The 17,254-nt window shown below is 44.5% G+C and overlaps 1 protein-coding gene across 2 annotated transcripts in view; it reads left to right on the top strand.

Moving 5' to 3' along the window:
* The window catches only part of ZNF438 (zinc finger protein 438), a 409,820-nt gene that overhangs the window by 172,265 nt on the left and 220,301 nt on the right, over window positions 1-17,254 (top strand). The window contains exon 1 of one of the 2 annotated variants that reach the window (XM_041764960.1): window positions 9,117-9,308. The exons of the other annotated variant lie outside the window; for it this stretch is intronic. The gene's annotated coding sequence lies outside the window, so the exon portion shown is untranslated. Of the gene's footprint in view, window positions 1-9,116; window positions 9,309-17,254 lie in introns of those variants that run through there. 2 annotated transcript variants of the gene reach the window in all.

Raw genomic sequence — 17,254 nt, forward strand, 5'->3', positions numbered from 1 at the left:
CCTTTGTTATCTTAAATTGCTCGTACCATCTAACTCCCTATATAAAGCAAAATGTCTCTTAATAAAAATCACCTTGATTTCCATAAGTATGTAGTACATCATCACAGTGCTGATTTTATTAGGCCACTAGACCCCCAGAGAGGGTTAAAAGGCTGGCACAGAGGATGTCGATTTAGGTGGCGAGCTGAGTGTCCAGTTTTCTACCAGAAACTAAAATCTTGATTCTGGAGATCTGAGCAGGCATTCATTTTACCTGATTTCTCAAGACCACATTGTGGTCATGATATTCTTTATTATAATCCCAAATCAGATCCCAAAGGACCGCCCCTACCTGAGATAGGCTACTTCTAGCAAAGTATTATGAGGATAAAATATTTTTGAGTCAGCTTTTGCTCCTGTGTTAAACGTCACAAGCAGGAAGATCACCTATTTCGATTTTCTTTGCATTATTCCCCATAAAACAGACCCAATGCATTCTGGATCTGGCCCATGTGCACATATGACATATTTCATGGGGCCTTCTGGTGCCGGGCAATTGGGAAGGTGGGTGAGACGGGAGGAGCACAAATGCCCTGCCTGTTGAGTGCCTTCCAGGGAGGCAGATAATGGCACTGAGGTAGGGCCTGAGTCCCAGTCCTGCCATTAGTCGGCAGTGTGACTTTGGACCTATCACTTAACCTTCCTGTTCCATGGTCTCCTCGCCTGTTAATTGGAAATGATAACGGCCTGCCTCATACAGTGGTTTCGAGCATCACTGCATAATACCTGTAAAGCACTCTCCTTACAATACTCTACTTAGCAGCTAAGTGAACTTCCCTTCATTCCCAGAACAACATAACATCACACACCCAAGAGAGGAATCCCTCCTAAATTCCATATGCAGGAGGAATCCTTTTATGGCCTTGTGGCTGCTGAGGAAGATAGAGACATTTCCAAGAGGATTTGGGCATTTCTTAACTGAGAGGACACGTTTTTATTGAATGAGAACTAGATTTTGGAAGACTAAAGATGTCGAGCAAGGACAATTAGGCTGCACTAAATGCCGGCTCTTCTGGCCAATGAAGGTAGGATTAGCACCCGGCTCACAGAGTTGTTGGAGAATTATATAATATAACCTTTGTGAGAGCACCTGGGTGGCTCAATGGTTGAGCATCTGCCTTTAGCTCAAGGCATGATCCTGGGGTCCTGGGACCGAGTCCTGCATCAGGCTCCCTGCAGGGAGCCTGCTTCTCCCTCTGCCTGTGTCTCTGCCTCTCTGCATGTATCTCTCATGAATAAATAAATAAAATCTTTAAAAAAAAATCCCTATGCAAGAGTGATTAGCGAAGCGCGTGGCACGTGGGAGGCGCTCAGGTTATGTTGGCTGTGCATGTGCCTGAGGCTCCTGTACACAGCGCCCCCTCTAAAGCTCAGCTGAGCCCATTGCACAGGTGGTCTGCACAGGTAAGGAATCAGGGAACTGGAGCATTACATGAGGGTTTTATAGTATGTGCCGGAACGGGGGCTGGAGTCAGGGCTATGGGGCTCCATAGCCAAGGCTTTCTACCCTCTGCCTGCCTGTTCCTCATCTTGGTATTGTGTGAGTGTGAAAGACTCCTAACCTGCTCACAAGACTTGATCCCCTGGTAGTGCAGCATTTTTACCATGTGTTCCTCCCAGCCAGCAAGGTGGCCAGCACGCCCTAGAGGGACTCTTACCTCCAGGGATTGTGTGAGGCCTATATAAGGCGATCATTGAGGAAGAATTGCTCTAAATCCTACCGTGTGTCAGTCCTCAGAACCTTCAGCCCCTGAAAGCACCCCATGACTGGGGGGAAATATATGACTGTAAAATGTTGTTGAGCGCTAATTAGTGGGCCAGCCGGTATTATACAACTGCACCCCATAACACCTCACATAGCAGTCCTTTTGTAACACTGTTTATTCAGGTTTTAACTTTGAGGGTTTTTTCTCCTTTCTCTTCACTCGCTGCTAATCTCGGGAATTCATTGGCTCCTATTCATTACTGCGAGGGACCACAGTGACCTGTGACATGGTGTTTCTCATTTAAAATGACCCAAAGACTTTGGTGAGCAATGTGATCCAGCAACCTGGCTTTCTTGTTTTCTAAATATAGAAACAAACTGAAACAAGCAAGCACACAAACAAGGGGTAGGAGGTACGGAAGTCCCTATTCAATCTGCGTTTGGATCTGGGAATGCATTTCTGGGAATGAGATGCTGATGAGCATCACATTGTAGGCCCACCTGCAGGTGGGTTAGTCTTTGAAGGGGCTGATTGGCATTAATCCATCGATTGTATTGTACTGTCCAAGTTATAAGGGACTTGCATGTGCATTATTTTGTGTGATGGTACAAAAACCCTGTAAAGTAGGTAAAACATTTTTTACAGGTGAGGACAGTGACCCTCTGAGAGGCGGGGCCCCTTGTCCTGGGTTACAGAGCTCAGCAAGTGCTCTGACCTGAGGCCGGGTGTACAGCCTGCTCCACCACCCGGTCTCCCACAGAAAGTAGCCAGTGCAGCTAAGGCTAGGTCCTAGCAGCCCCAGGCTGGGTGCTGTGGGAGTCTGGGCAGATCACTGGAACAGGACAATTGGAACAGCTTTATGGGATCGAAACATTGGAAGGTGTTCGGCATGGTGTTTCCAAATATGAAGGGAGAACCAGAGTCTGGGTCCCCCAGGTAATGATGCTACCTTAATTTTGGAGAGTGCTTTCATGTTTACACCCTCACAATTTTCTTGCTTGGTTCCAGACACACTCTGGGATGGGTGTGAAAAGTTTCACTTTCATTAATAAGTACAATAAAGTTTTGAAAAGAAAACAAGATGATGGAAGTGAACAGAAAGGAGACAGGCCTTCTCGACACCACTTTCCTCCCCACTTACCGGTGAGCTGCTGGCTGAGTGTGCCCTGTGGGCCCGGCTCTCTCTGCCTGTTAGGCCCCGTCTACTGGACTGTGTTGCCAAGTGAGCTTTCTGACCTCAGAGGGTGACTCTTTTACTGGCTGTGAAGGTGTTTTACTGACTTGAGTTAATGTCCACCGAGGCTCATTTGAAAGTAAGCTTACGTGGGAGCCCAAGAGTAGAGATGGGGCTATGGGAGTAAGAGCTGGGCAGCACTGTGCGCCTGGACAGGTGTACGGTGCCATGAAGTCTGGAAGCCTCCCTGGCTGCAGAGCTAACAACCCCCAGGTGCAAAGCTAGTCTTTTTTTTTTTTTTTTTTTTTTTAAGCACTTCAGTCAGAGGGGATGCCCTGCCAGTCCTTGGGTCTCCTCTTTCTTGGGTAGTTTTCCCTGTAAATGCTCCTGAGGGCTCTACACTGTAAAGCTGTGCGGAAGAAGCCAGAAGAAATGAGGCCACAAGGGGCCCAGCCAGGGCGGAACCTGTCCTGAGCCCCGCCCCCCCCCCCCCCCAAGCATGAAGGCAGGAGTAGGGGATGTGGGAGGATCAAGCCCGAATGACGATGTTCAGCGGAGCACAGAGACTCGGGCCTAAACCCCTGAAGGAATGTACACTTTCCCTCTGGACAATTAAATAGCTCTCTGGCTGGTCTTCATGCTTCCCCACTTGCCCTTCTATGGTCTGCCCTCAAACAGCGGCCCCAGAGATTCTTTTGGAACAGACTGTGTCACTCTGCTGCTCCCAGCTGGTGTGACCAGCCCCTCCCAGGCCCTGCCCCTCTTCTGGCCTTTCTTCCTACCTCTCTCCTCTTATGATCTCCCACCACAAGGCCTCCTTCCTGTCAGCCATGCTCACTCCCCCTTCGGGCTTTTGCACCAGCTGCACCCTGTGCTGGGAATGCTCTTCCTCCAGAAATTAACCCCCTCTAATCCTTCAAATCTTGCATCAGATGTTTCCTTCCTAATGCATACTGCAGCCTCTCAACTCTCCCCATCTCCTTACCCTGCCATTTTTCCATAGTACGATTCATTTTTCAGCCCACAAATTTAGTCACTGATGATTCTGTTCACTCTCTGACTTCTCCCACTAGAATGTAAACTTCCTGGGGAGGGGGAGGTGCAGAAATGTCTCTATCCTACTGTCCTGTCCCCAGTGTCTGTGTAGTGCCTGGTGCATGCTGAGCGTTCAGTTAGTGTTGGTTGCGTAAATGGATGCAGAAGTGATGTTCCTCGGGTATGGATTGTGGCCGCTCCGAGGTACCCAGCATCCCGTTCATGTTGGAAACTACAAATGCCGATGTCAGCATCCTGGCTTCTGTAAGAGGGGCTTGAAATGCTAGGCAGAGAGTCTGGCTCCTGCCAAGCCAGCTAAGATGATTCTCATTTCAGCCAAGAGCTGCAGCAGAAACTTAGTCCTTTGGGCTGCGGACATGCGGTGTGGTGGGGGGCTCTGGGACAGGAGACAACCAACCACCAACTATGATGGGGGCAGCAAGAGTCACTCAAAACCCCTCTACTGCATAGGGAAGGTGACCTCAAAACTTTCAGCCCTAGTCAGGATTGGCCTTAGCACTCAGCAGAGTTGTTCCAGGTTAAGGCTTATACGGCTAGCTAGGAAATGATCAGGACCAGGACCTGTTTTTTTTTTTTTTAAAGATTTTGTTTATTTATTCATGAGAGACAGAGAGAGAGAGAAAGAGAGAGAGAGAGAGAGAGAGTCAGAAATACAGGCAGACAGAGAAGCACGCTCCATGCAGGGAGCCCGACGTGGAACTCAATCCCGGATCCCAGGATCATACCCTGGGTGGAAGACAGATGCCCAACCACTGAGCCATCAGGCAGGACCAGGACCTGTTACATAATTTACAGGGACAAGTTCAAAATGAAGATGGAGGGGCCACATATTTAAAATGTAGTAAGAATTTCAAGGCATATCTCAGGCAAATGGGGACACAGCGGTGGGGGTGGGGGCGTGAGAGGGCACTGCTGCTGCGGACCCCTTCGGCTTCAGCCCAGAGCCCACACCTGAGGACATCTGCTGCCTTCATTCCGAGTTTGCTGCTGAACAGGACTGAGGCTAGTTCCACCAGACTCGGAGCCTCCTATCGGCCTTTGTGGGGGGCGTCTGGGGAGTTCATGGATCCCTTTCAGTAGAAGCCCGATAAGGAGACTGGCCCCCAAGCCTGGTGCCCCCAGAACTTAGGGATGTCTTCATCTACCTGATTAGCAGCCTGCTGCCATATCGATCTGCCTCAAGCAGTACTCTCCAAGGTGGACACCAGTTGGCAGGCTCTGCTCTCAGGAATACAGACTTGCCCCATGAGGCCACCTCTGAAGATGAAACTTGGGGCCTACAGACCTTGCCCGTGAGTCAAGAAACATGGGTGCAGGCCTAGAAACATGGGTGTGGGACTTGCAACTCAGCATGACATCTGAGAAGCAGAGGGTGGCCTGGCCATGGAACTTTGTTCTAGTCCTTTCCTAACAGATCATGGACTAAGGGCCCTTCTTCCTAAGGTCTAAGGCCCAAGAACCTTTAGAAGACAGCCTCCTGGTATTTTTTTCAATCAATAAAAGTTTCGGTTAGCAAAAAACATAAAAATAAAAATTATTTTAAAAAATAAAATGTATGAAGAATTTCATGAAATGAATGTTTCTGCAACAGCAGAGCATTAAACCAAGGTGCAGGGCCCTTCTGATGACTGACAATGCTAATAATATTTCACAGATCTCCCTGCCTGAAAATTTTCCACAAATGCAGACTGCTTATACCTGAGATGTGTAGCATGTTTCTCCTCGAGGACAGTAGCCCTAGGATGCAGTGGGCAAGGGTTCCAAAAACCGTATCTGTGCAACTAGCCAAAGGACCTGATATTGTGTTGTAGGATAGGGGTTAGGTGAGGGGTGGCAGATGAGGTGACAATCGAAGGTGGCATCTGGGGCAGACTGGGTTAATGTCTATGGAAAATGAGCAGCCAGGACTGTGGAGCATTGTCCATTCAAAAAGGTGGTCAGTGATCAGCAACAGATCAGTAAAGAGATGAGCAATTCAAAGAAATAAACCCAAAGTTGAGTCATGTGGTTGTGACTTGTTATGCTGGGAAGCATAGGGTCTTTCCACATGAATCAGCAGAGAGGTGATGTTACCAACATTTAAGTAGGCATCCCTGGGTATCAGATGCTGAGGGAGGTACCATCACCTTACAGTTAGATGGCACTTGACAGTTTAAAAAATGCTTTGGTATACATAATGGTTCCAGTGGACTCAGTAAGCCTACTAGGTTAGCAGATTATTGTTTTCCCCCGACAGTATGACTGACTAGTCCTGGTCCACAGAGTCAGTAAGGGCCAGAGAGGGCATGAAGAGACGCAGCTCTGCGTCTAACACTTTGAGTCTAACACTTTTGTCCCTTCCCTCCATGATGCTTTGGGAAGCCACTGGTGATAGCTGCCATCTTTCTAGAGTTCGTGGCCTGAGACAGTCAAACGCAGCCCAGGGCATCACAAGCATATGGCAGTGCACTGACTAATTGCCTCCGACATACGAATATCCTGCCAGCAAAGCAAAAGGGACAGTGAGCTGCTACGGATGCAGAGTATTAGCTCCGCTTTCTCAGGAAAATGTAGATTTTCAGAAGGATGTTTCCCTCATGCAAACATTACATGAACTGCTTTTCAGGGTCATCCGATGAATGTGAACTACAGATTAAGTAAAGATGAATACTGGGATGCTATCCTGAGTGAGTATGCATTGTGAAATGGCCCATTAACCTCTTACCAGAAGGATTCCTTCCTTTGAAGTGTGTTGGTGGTTTCCTGCACTAAAAGGTGTGGAGACAATTTGCCAAATCACATTATTATGCACAGCTAACTCCAGTACCTGGAGATGCACAGTCAGTGGGTTTGAGTTAAATACCTCAATCATTAACATTTTCTCTAAAAATTAACAAGTGCAATTAGCTCATATTAATGAAATAATCTCAAGGAGTTCATTAAAAAAAACTGAAGCTCCATTTGAGTCACACAAGAAGGAAAATGCATCTAAAAATCATTTCCATTTTAGAACAGGCACATGTTAAAAACAGCTGAACTTATTTTTCCCTCTTCAAATTCTGCAAAATTCACTCCCAGGTTTACTCTCTATGCCAAGTTTCAGAGCTGAGCAAATTTTTATGGTCTAGTTATAAACCCTAGAAAAACAAGGTTTATAGGAAATGTTGACACAACCTTAACTAAAGTGGTGCTAGCTGACACCTCTATATTTTCAATTTGGGGATTTCTACTGGGAAAATATAAACGCTTATTCAGCAAAGGAAGCCAACTATAATAAAAATGTTGTAGTCTTCCTGTTCACCCCATGAAGTTCTACTTCAAAAGATGCCAGCACAACATGGAGGTGAGTTAGAATTAGTATGCTCAGTATGTAGGGCACCTGCAAATAGCTCAGCCTCCTGGTTACTATAAACTTTGCCTGGGAATGCATGACCTCACCATGAGTCATGGCTGCCCACTGCAATCCAGTTGGAGAGGTGGTGGAAGGTTCCAGGTCTTTACCCAAAAGGCATCTACTGTCCTTGCACCGCACACCTTCGAGTTTACCATAAATAGAGGCAAGAGTGGGTTTTTCACAGACCAGGAGAGCAAGCCTTAAAATGCAGAGAGGCTCAAATGCTACAAGTTGAGCAAAGATGCACCGTGGAAGTTGCTTTTGAACGTGGTCGGCTCAGGCTGGGGCCAGTAGCAGTGCCAGGGGGACCCAGGTGTGAGGGCACGCCGAAACATTGGGACAAAGAGCCAATGACAGTTCTCATTTCCCCCATCCCTCTAAAGAGCCCAGATGAGAAGCACATGTGTTCCATATTTAGGCTTGGGGTTTTCTTTCTTTCTTTTTTTTTTTTTTCTTTTTTTCTGTTCTGAAACAGGAGAAGATAGATGGGAACAGGGGTGAAGTTTGACTCAGGTCCAGAGATAAAGACTGACATACACAAATGGACCATACCAGGGGGCAAAGTGAGTTAAGCTGAAGTAAATGTTTGAAAATCCTCGGCTAGGTAGACTAAACAGTATTGGCCTAGGAGCCAAAAGACCCAGCTGTCTGCCCGGCGCTCCCACCGGGGAAGCGGGCGAAGCCTCCCTGGTGCCTCTGTTCTGTCATCTGTACAACGGAGGCCAGTCTCCATCACGCGACAGCGGTGATGGTGACGAGTGAGTAACCTCCCCTGGAAGTGCTTTATGAATGTTCAGCTGCGGGTTGAATGGGAGGAGCATGTGTCGCATCGATTGCATTTTTACTTTGGAAAAGTGTGTTCAGAAAATGGAAGTATTTTGAGTGGAGGGACACATCCATCAGGATAAAGGAGGAAAAACCCTTCCTAACATATTTGTGATTGCTTTTAGTTCACCCTAGAACTGATTTGGAGGCCCATTGCCCACTGACATCTCTGCTTTTGTGTTAAGTCTAATAGTCTACTAAAAAGGCTGTTTGGGTCACACCCCAATTACCATCACATATGTCTAAATGTCACCGGCTCACGAGGGACCACTAAGTTACGTATCTTCACGAACAGAAAGTATTTTGGATGATTTTTTTCCTCCCAGGTTTCTAAGCCTGTTGGCAGCATTTTCCCAGAGCGTTTTCAAAAGCTTTCACAAGATATCCTCATAGCACTGGCAACAAATATGAAGCATACTTGAAAGGCTAATGCTTAACTTTTGCAGACCCTGTTTTTTTTTTTTTTTTTCAGGTTGAAAAGGAAGACAGTGAGTTTCTGGATGTACCTGTCAAGACTAAATGATTGTTCATTTCCTGTGAATTGGGAATAACGTAATAACATGCAGCTGGGGAGCTAGGCTGTTTCTTGCTTTTTCTTCTTCCAGAAGCTGGGTCCCTTACCAGCTGGGAAATATTACTGTATGAACGTGCTGAAAAACTGAAGGGAAGTGAAAAGAACAACATTCTAGATGTCAGCAATCAGTTTGATGGTCTTACCTGTTACCAACCTGAGAGGATTTTATTTTTTTTTTTAATTTTTTTATTTATTTATGATAGTCATACAGAGAGAAAGAGAGAGAGGTAGAGACACAGGCAGAGGGAGAAGCAGGCTCCATGCACCGGGAGCCTGATGTGGGATTCGATCCCGGGTCTCCAGGATCGCGCCCTGGGCCAAAGGCAGGCGCCAAACCACTGCGCCACCCAGGGATCCCCCTGAGAGGATTTTAATAGCAAAGGTTTGCAAAGATTAATTTAATTTAAAAAGAGCTCTTGGAAAAAGAAGAAGGAGAAGGAGAAGAAGAAGAAGAAGAAGAAAGAGGAGGAGGTGGAGGAGGAGGAGGGGAAGAATTTGCAAAGTCACAAAAATCTTTCTAGTAGAATGAACCCTGCCACAATTATGCATGCCAATGACTGGGTAAGTTTGAGAGAAACAATTTAAAATAATAAAGTAATTTCACCTGAGAGAAACGGATTAGTAGGAATCAAAGTATCTGTGTCTTGCTAATGCAGTCATTACCTGGAACAACAACAAGAAAACAACAAAAAAACCCCACATAAATTCAATGCTGAGTTTAAAATTGGAATTCAGCAAAATGTAATCTCAGGCACTTATTTTAATTGCACACTTATGTCTTTTAGTATCATAAGTTTTGTTCCATGTTTCATTAGCCATTGCACTATGCATTGTGATTATATCAGATATTAGATGCTGAGAGATGGAGCCAATGTTTCACTCCAGTCCCGTTCCAACTCATCATCACAATTAATTAAAGAAATAGGAGGTGGGATGGGAGAGGAGATGATTGGATGAGCCAGGTTGCAGCTTTCCCTGGGAAGGTGAGGAATGCAAGGAGAGAAGCCAAGGCAGAAGGAAAGTCTCTGCCAGTGGAAATCTTAAAGCATCGCTGCCCGCTGCACCCAGACTTGTGCTTGGAAGAAAAGAAATGTGGGGCCTCAGGGGAACAAAAAGGGGCTTCCCTTGCCCTGGATCACCATGTGCGTGTGGTTCTCGAATCTGGCTAGGCGTCAGAATCACTGGGAGAACTTTTAAAAATAGAAACCACTGGGCCCCATCCAGTCCTGGGATGAAGCTTGTGCGTGACATTGGTATGTTTTGTTTTTGTTTTTGTTTTTTTTTTTAATGTACAATTGATTCTGAATGCTGAGCCAGGTTTGAAAACCAGGGGTAGGTGATAGTACAAGTATACTGAAAGGTGAATTTGACAATACTGCGCTTTATCTAAATCTCTGCCCTATTGTTTGAATCCAGAGAAAGAGCTGTGTACATAAAACAGACATAAGATGATGAGGATGGCAGTAATAAAAAATACCTAACACTCGTGGGGCTCCTTGGGGATTCTTCTTGGAATGACACAGCACTTACACATCCATTAGGTCATTTCTTTCCCCTTGTCTGTCCCTTAGTGCTTTGAGGTTGGCAGTGCAAGCATCATTGTCGCCCCATCTTACAGATAAGGAAACACATCACACTCAGCTGAATCCCCCACCGGGGTAAGCGGGTGGGCTGACCCTCCTTTTGGGCTCATTCCCCTGTGGCCACCCCATGGGCCTGGCCTGACAGCTATTTCTGCAGCGTGCCTGGGGCAGGGGGCAGGGGGCAGGGTAGTCCACTCTCAGGTAATTTTATGCTCCTGTAGCCAAGAAGGAAGAATTGGGCAGGTGCACACTTACCTCTCAAGTTGATGGCAATTGGACCAAGAAGCTTTGTGTTTTGTTTTCATCTTAAAGACTTGGCTGACATCCAGCCTGTGGGATAGATTTTTGGCTTTCCAGTGTACACTAGTTCTTCTCTTAAATTAACACATTGCGTCTCCTATGTCTATATCATTGCTTCCTGGGACTCGAGAGAAGAGATAGTGAGGAGAGAATGACTCAGGGGGACAGTGAGCAGCAGGTTGCCCCTGGCAGGCCGCGTGAGGCCAGAGCTGTGTGGGGCTCCTGCCTGCCAGCTCCGTTCACATCACGGGAAGCAAACTCTCCCCAGGTGAAGGATGGAAGAAGACACTAAGAAATCTTCCCGTCATATTTGGATTTATTTCCCTGCCGCCTGAGTAAGCTTTCAGTAACCTTGGTTTCCTGACTTAACTATTCTGATGGGAAGAAAGCATGATAACAGCATCTGCGTCTGATGGATGTTCAGAGCTAGAGATGACCCTTTTTGGGGAAGACTATTTGGGAATGGACTTGAGGACACAGACATTCCAAAGCATGACGCTGGAAGCTCTGCACTTGCCAATATGATTTATCCGATTAACAAAATTCCCTCACGTTTTATCGAAACTGCCTAGATAAGATCATTTTTTGAAGGTGTGTGATGCTATGGTAGCTACCACTGTGGTAAAAGAGCACATTAAAGTCCAATGAATCCATCCCTCATATAATATTTTACAGGTCAATAACTTATTGTGCTTATAAGTTAACTCCATCATATAAAAATATGTTTGTAAATAAGTATCATTCAGGCTTTTATAAATTAGTAGGCCGACCATTCATGTTCACCATATTTTCTATGTGCATGAAGGTAGGAGATCCGTGGTGTTTTTTTTTTTTTTTTATTATTTTATGATAGTCACAGAGAGAGAGAGAGAGAGAGGCAGAGACACAGGCGGAGGGAGAAGCAAGCTCCATGCACCGGGAGCTTGATGTGGGATTCGATCCCGGGTCTCCAGGATCGCGCCCTGGGCCAAAGGCAGGCGCCAAACCGCTGCGCCACCCAGGGATCCCCCGTGGTGTTTTAGTTAGGTTTAAATCACATCTGATTTCACAATAGCCTATGGAGAAACCTATTTTTGATAGTAACACAAAGGAATTGAATATACAGTTGAATATATAGAACTTAGCTAACCTTTTAAACCAACTGGTAGAGCCACTGTTTGTAACAAGAATGACAAATGAGTTTTACATGAGCACTAACGGGCAGCTCACTGAAGTGATATCTCCAGAAAGCTGGTCTGGGCACAGCAAACAAGTGTGACAGATTGATAGTGATATCTGCTATGGAAGGACAAGGTGTTGGCGCCACTTGTTTGCCATCTCCGCTGGGGGAGGCAAGGGGAAATACGAAATATGTAGCAAATCTGTATTTCACTACGTACAAAGTCTGTGAGATGCATAAAGAATCCCGGGTCAGCCCGGGTGGCTCAGGGGTTTAGCGCCGCCTTCAGCCCAGGGCCTGATCCTAGAGACCTGGGATTGAGCCCCACATCGGGCTCCCTGCATGGAGCCTGCTTCTCCCTCTGCCTGTGTCTCTGCCTCTCTCTCTCTCTCTGTCTCATGAATAAATACATAAAATCTTAAAAAAAGAATTCCTCTGATGGTACAGTTTTTGCTAGAGCAAAGACTCAATTGATGATTTCGAATAGTTTTAGATTTAAGAGCATTATTAAAACTATTTAATGCATATCTGGGTGTCTAAGAGAGTAAGGATTATTCATTTTTCTCAACATGTTACATGGTTATGTGAAATTCTGGAATTAGGTCTGTCATCATTATGGTAGTGAATGTCAGTCAGAATCTTCCAATTATGTAAGTGGCTCACAAATAAGTCTTTTTCCTTGAATTCCATCAGCACTCGGGTACACTGCAGCCTGGTTATTTTCATTAATTTGGTTTTCTTTGCACTCAAAGCAAATGCCATCGTTTGGTGATTATGATGCCTGTGCGGAAGTCATAAGGCCTGTCATATTTCTAAGTTCCACTTTACAGTATCAGCGAGGATGCAACTCTAGCCAAGTCATTTGTTTCCTGTTAAAGAGAATATCAACAGAAAAGCAAAGTGGGGTTACTGGAGAAACCCTGAGTTTAAGATGATTAATGTTGCAAAGAAATAGCTTTCTTATTGAATAAATGGCCTTTTCATCAGATTGTTTTAAATTGCAAAATTTAATTTCAGATGGAAGAAAACATTCCTCAATTGTATTGCAAATAATGACATATTTACACATCTTTAGCATGTTTTCTACCAAAGATTTATCATTTCAGATCATTTTCATTGTGTTTTTCTTAGTTGCAGATTATTTCTCTTACTTGTCAAATGTATGGACACTTTTCGTTATCCATTGGCTGGGTTCTTGAAGACATAAGTTGACTACAAAAGGTTGGGTTCTGGTTATTTTATATAGCCAGGTAGGTGACTAGTCATGAAAGATACCCACTCAGAATTTGTCTTTCATTACCATACCCCTCCTCTCTCTGTGGCTAATGAATCTGTTTTCTGGGATCTTAGTCAGCAAATCTTAGTCCCATATTTCCAAGCTGCCAGTCAGCACATCTTGCTGCTTTCTCCAAACTAACGTGAGCCCAACCTAAAGTTGTTGTTTTTTTTTTTTTTAACTCAAACTCTTCTCCTTTTCTTCATGGGTGTTCTAGATGCAGGACTTTTTTTTTTTTTTTTTTTAGGGTGCAGGAGTGAAAGTAGAGTTTGCTTTATTTATTTTTTAAAAGATTTTATTTATTTATTCATGAGAGACACAGAGAGTGAGGCAGGATTCCTGTGGGGAGCCCAGTGTGGGACTTGATCCCAGGACCCTGGGATCAGGACCTGAGTCAAAGGTCAACCCCTGAACCACCCAGGTGTCCCTGAAGTTTGCTTTAATTATGAAAGACGGAAGCAGGACATGATTTTTCTGAATTGTCCCTTTAATGGAGCACATTATCTTTCCTGTTTCCATATATCATTCATCTTTGGGGATCTCTGGGTCCTACCTGAAGCCATGAGAGAAGCGAGGAGTATTTCCTTTGAGGTCCCTGTTTCTGAGATAGTTGTATTCACCAAAATGGAAATTTTCTACAAAATTATATATATGCAGAAGCTCTAGGAGAATAGATGTAAGGGCATAGTTTGCTTTTATTCAACCCTAATGGCTAGCACAATAGGCCCCCCCCCCCCCGCCAAATTTCATATGTAGGTATTTCAAGCTGGGTGAGGACAAAGTGCTCATTTGCCTTAATTTCAGCATTTGACAGAAACTTCTTTTAGAGTTGTGTCATGACTGCTGGTTGCCTGTTTAGTATCCACTCTCTCTTATTATGAGCAATGTGCCCAGTGAAAAGGTTTGGTTTGCCAGACTCCTTTGTAGGTGGAGAGGGCAGGGGGCCACTGAGAGGGAAGCCTATGTTGTTGGGTGGAACTTTTTCTATCGCCTGCCCTTAGGTATCTCCAGGAAGAAGTGTCTCCTGTTATCCTTTGACAGCAGATTTCTGAGTCCTTAAAACTGGTCTTAGCTCATGTTCTTGTGATTGTGAGTCTTGCCCTTCCAGTGAGTAGTTTGGGAAAGATCATAAGAAATGAAGAAGAACATGCTCTGGTCATGTTAATGCAGCAGCATATAAAACAAAAATGCAAAGATGCTGTGAGGATCTTACCAATTTAAATCTAATTATGAATACATTGCCTTGGAAAAATTCAGATATGATAAATCCAAGTGGGAAGGTTATTTGCATTAGCAAAGATAGATTTGTTATTTTAATTAGAAAGTGTTAAGCACAGGGTAGGGCGCCTGGATGGCGCAGTTAGTTAAGTGACCGACTCATGGTTTTGCTCAGGTCAAGATCTCAGGGTCCTGAGATTGAGCCTTGCTTCAGGCTCTGTACTCAGCACAGTGGAGTCTGCCTGAGATTCTTTCCCTCTCCCTTTGCCCCTCCTCCCTGCACTATCTCTTTATTTCTTAAATAAATAAATCTTTAAAAAAAGGAAATACTGAGTACTAATACTTACCAGCAATAGTGTTAGGTGTCGAGAATAAAATCCTGAACAAGGAGACATGGTCTAGGGACTCTGGAGTTGACAATCTAATGGGAAAGACATATAATAGAATAAGCCATCAGAGTGGAGGTGTACAGCCAAACAGGGTATGCACTGGCCAACATCAGGGGACATTTTTCACATAGAGCACAATATGAATGGTGTCCCATTGCAAAGCATGACTGTCCAATCATAAAGGTGGCAGCCCTTGAGGAGAGTTTTCTGAACTGTACTAAGTGAACAGTGTTGGAGGACGTACTGTGCCACAGTAGGACAGAGCACTAGCACCTGGCCTGGCCTAGGAGGTAGTTTCTTGGATTAAATGACATGACACCTGAGACTTCAAGATCAGCCCAAGTTATCCAGGCCAAGAGGAAGAAGAGTTGTCCAGATAGGAAGAACAGTGTATACAAAGGCCAGGATAAGAGGTGGTAGGGTCAAGTTAATCAAGGAATAAATATGAGGGATGTTATGGAATAAATATAAAGGATGGTCCTTCCAGTCATCTGGAAGGCTTCTTTTTCTTGCTTTACAAATCCAGATCAGCTGCACTTAAACCTGATGGATGGTGAAAAAGGAGGAACTCCTCACCTCCCACCTCTGTTTTCTAAAGGTCTCAGCAACATTTCCCCATCTAGTACAGTTGGTTCCAATGCTCCAGGAAGATTCCCTGCCTCCAGACAGATGGGTCCCAATGGTGGGCTCCCGTTCCTGCCACCTGTTCAACTTTATCAAATGTCAAGCATTTTGATTCAGAGAAACTAAATCAATCCAATGGTGACATTTCTCTGCTTAAAGTCTTTTAAGGCTTTTGTGATTAAAAAACAGAACAAAATACTTTGGGGGATCAAGTTCAAAGTTCTTACCCTGGCTTACATGGTAGAGTCGTCTCCCATAGGGCAGGGCCATTTCCATCTCGTCACTTAGCCTTTGGTACAATAGCTGGCACACAGAGTAGTATTACAGAATAAGCGAACGAATGAATGAATGAACGAATGGTCAGGCAACCTTGCCCTGTCAACAGCGCCTCCCTTTAGTCTATTCCATAAAGAAGTGGTCTGGCTTCCAGGCAGGGCAAGCCCCCATCGAGAGCCTTGGTTGTCCCAAGAGAGAACCACCCCTGCCTGTTCAAGTTTTTGGTCTTCCCTTCCCTGGCATCCTGGAGCATAGGCTCGCCAGACACAGTCTGGAGATGCCCAGTCAAGGGGCATCATTTTAATATCTCTGCAACTTCACACTTCTCAAAATTTTGGTTTACTGCCCTAAAGAGAAAATCACACAAGTGTGAAAGATGTATGCACAAGAATATAGGTTACAGCACTGTTTATCATAGTTAAAAATTGGAATGACCCAAATGTACATTAATAGAGGGCTGGTCCCATAAATTATAGAATATAACACACAGAGGAATATAAAGCAACCTTAAAAAGGAAGGAGAGTCTATTGTATTTAATCAAATCTGAGACACCATCATTTTTCAGATGCACTGTTATTTTATGATACTAAGAGAGGCAGTCAATTAAAAGACACAGTACTTTCTTGTTACCTAGAATTTTTATTTTATATTCATTAGCTCTTTTTAAATTAGGTATATTTTTATATATTACTCTTATGCATACATGAAAGAAAAATATATAAGCATAGTAAGTTAATGTGTTTCTGGGGGACTCTGGGTGGCTCAGTTGGTTAAGCATCTGCCTTTGGCTCAGTTCATGATCTCAAGGTCCTGGGGTTGAGCTCCATTGGGCTCTCTCTCTGCTCAGCAAGGAGTCTGCTTCTCCCTCCCCCTCTTCCCCTGCTTGTGCTCTCTTTTTCTCTCTCTCAAATAAATAAATAAAATCTTAAAAAAATATATGTTTCTGGAACTTCTTCATATTTAGAGTCCAGGTCTTCTGAATGCTTATTAACCCAGAGTTTTCAATGTCCATGTATTTCTCGATCCATTAAGAGTGTTTTGGTGCTGAGTTTCTTAAGAAATTGTGTGAAAGAGAGAAAGCCGTGGGCTCCTCAGCTGGCTTTGCAGTTATGTAGCATTGGCCAATTTTGGACTTGTTCTTGGGGAATATTGATAAACCAATTCAGATTTACTTGCAACAAAGCTCCCCCACCCTTCCCTCAATAATGTTGTTCCTGAGGGTTAAAGAAAACTCACCTCTTGCTCATAGATTTTTCTCCTAAGCCATTAACACCCATTCTGTATGTTTTGATGTTTTTGTGAATATGCCTCCAAGGCTGCTACACAACCAGGCACCACAGGGTGTTCAGGTGCAGCCCCACCCCAGGAGTGCAAAATGTTTTCTAAAAAGGCATTTTAGGGGTGCCTGGGTGGCTCAGTCAATTAAGCATCTGACTCTTGGTTTCAGCTCAGGACATGATCTCAGGGTTGTGGGATCAAGCCCCACACCAGGGTCTGCTTGAGAATCCCGATCTTCTCTCCCTCATACACCTCTCTAAATAAATAAATAAGTAAAATATTTTTTAAAAAGGCATTTTAGAATCAATGAAATATTTCATATGTCCAAAACATGTCGAGGAGTGACAAAATATATAGTAAACAAACATATGTAGTATATATATGAGTTTATACTATAAAACTA

Source organism: Vulpes lagopus, chromosome 8, assembly GCF_018345385.1.
Source record: "Vulpes lagopus strain Blue_001 chromosome 8, ASM1834538v1, whole genome shotgun sequence".
Taxonomy (NCBI): Eukaryota; Metazoa; Chordata; class Mammalia; order Carnivora; family Canidae; genus Vulpes; species Vulpes lagopus.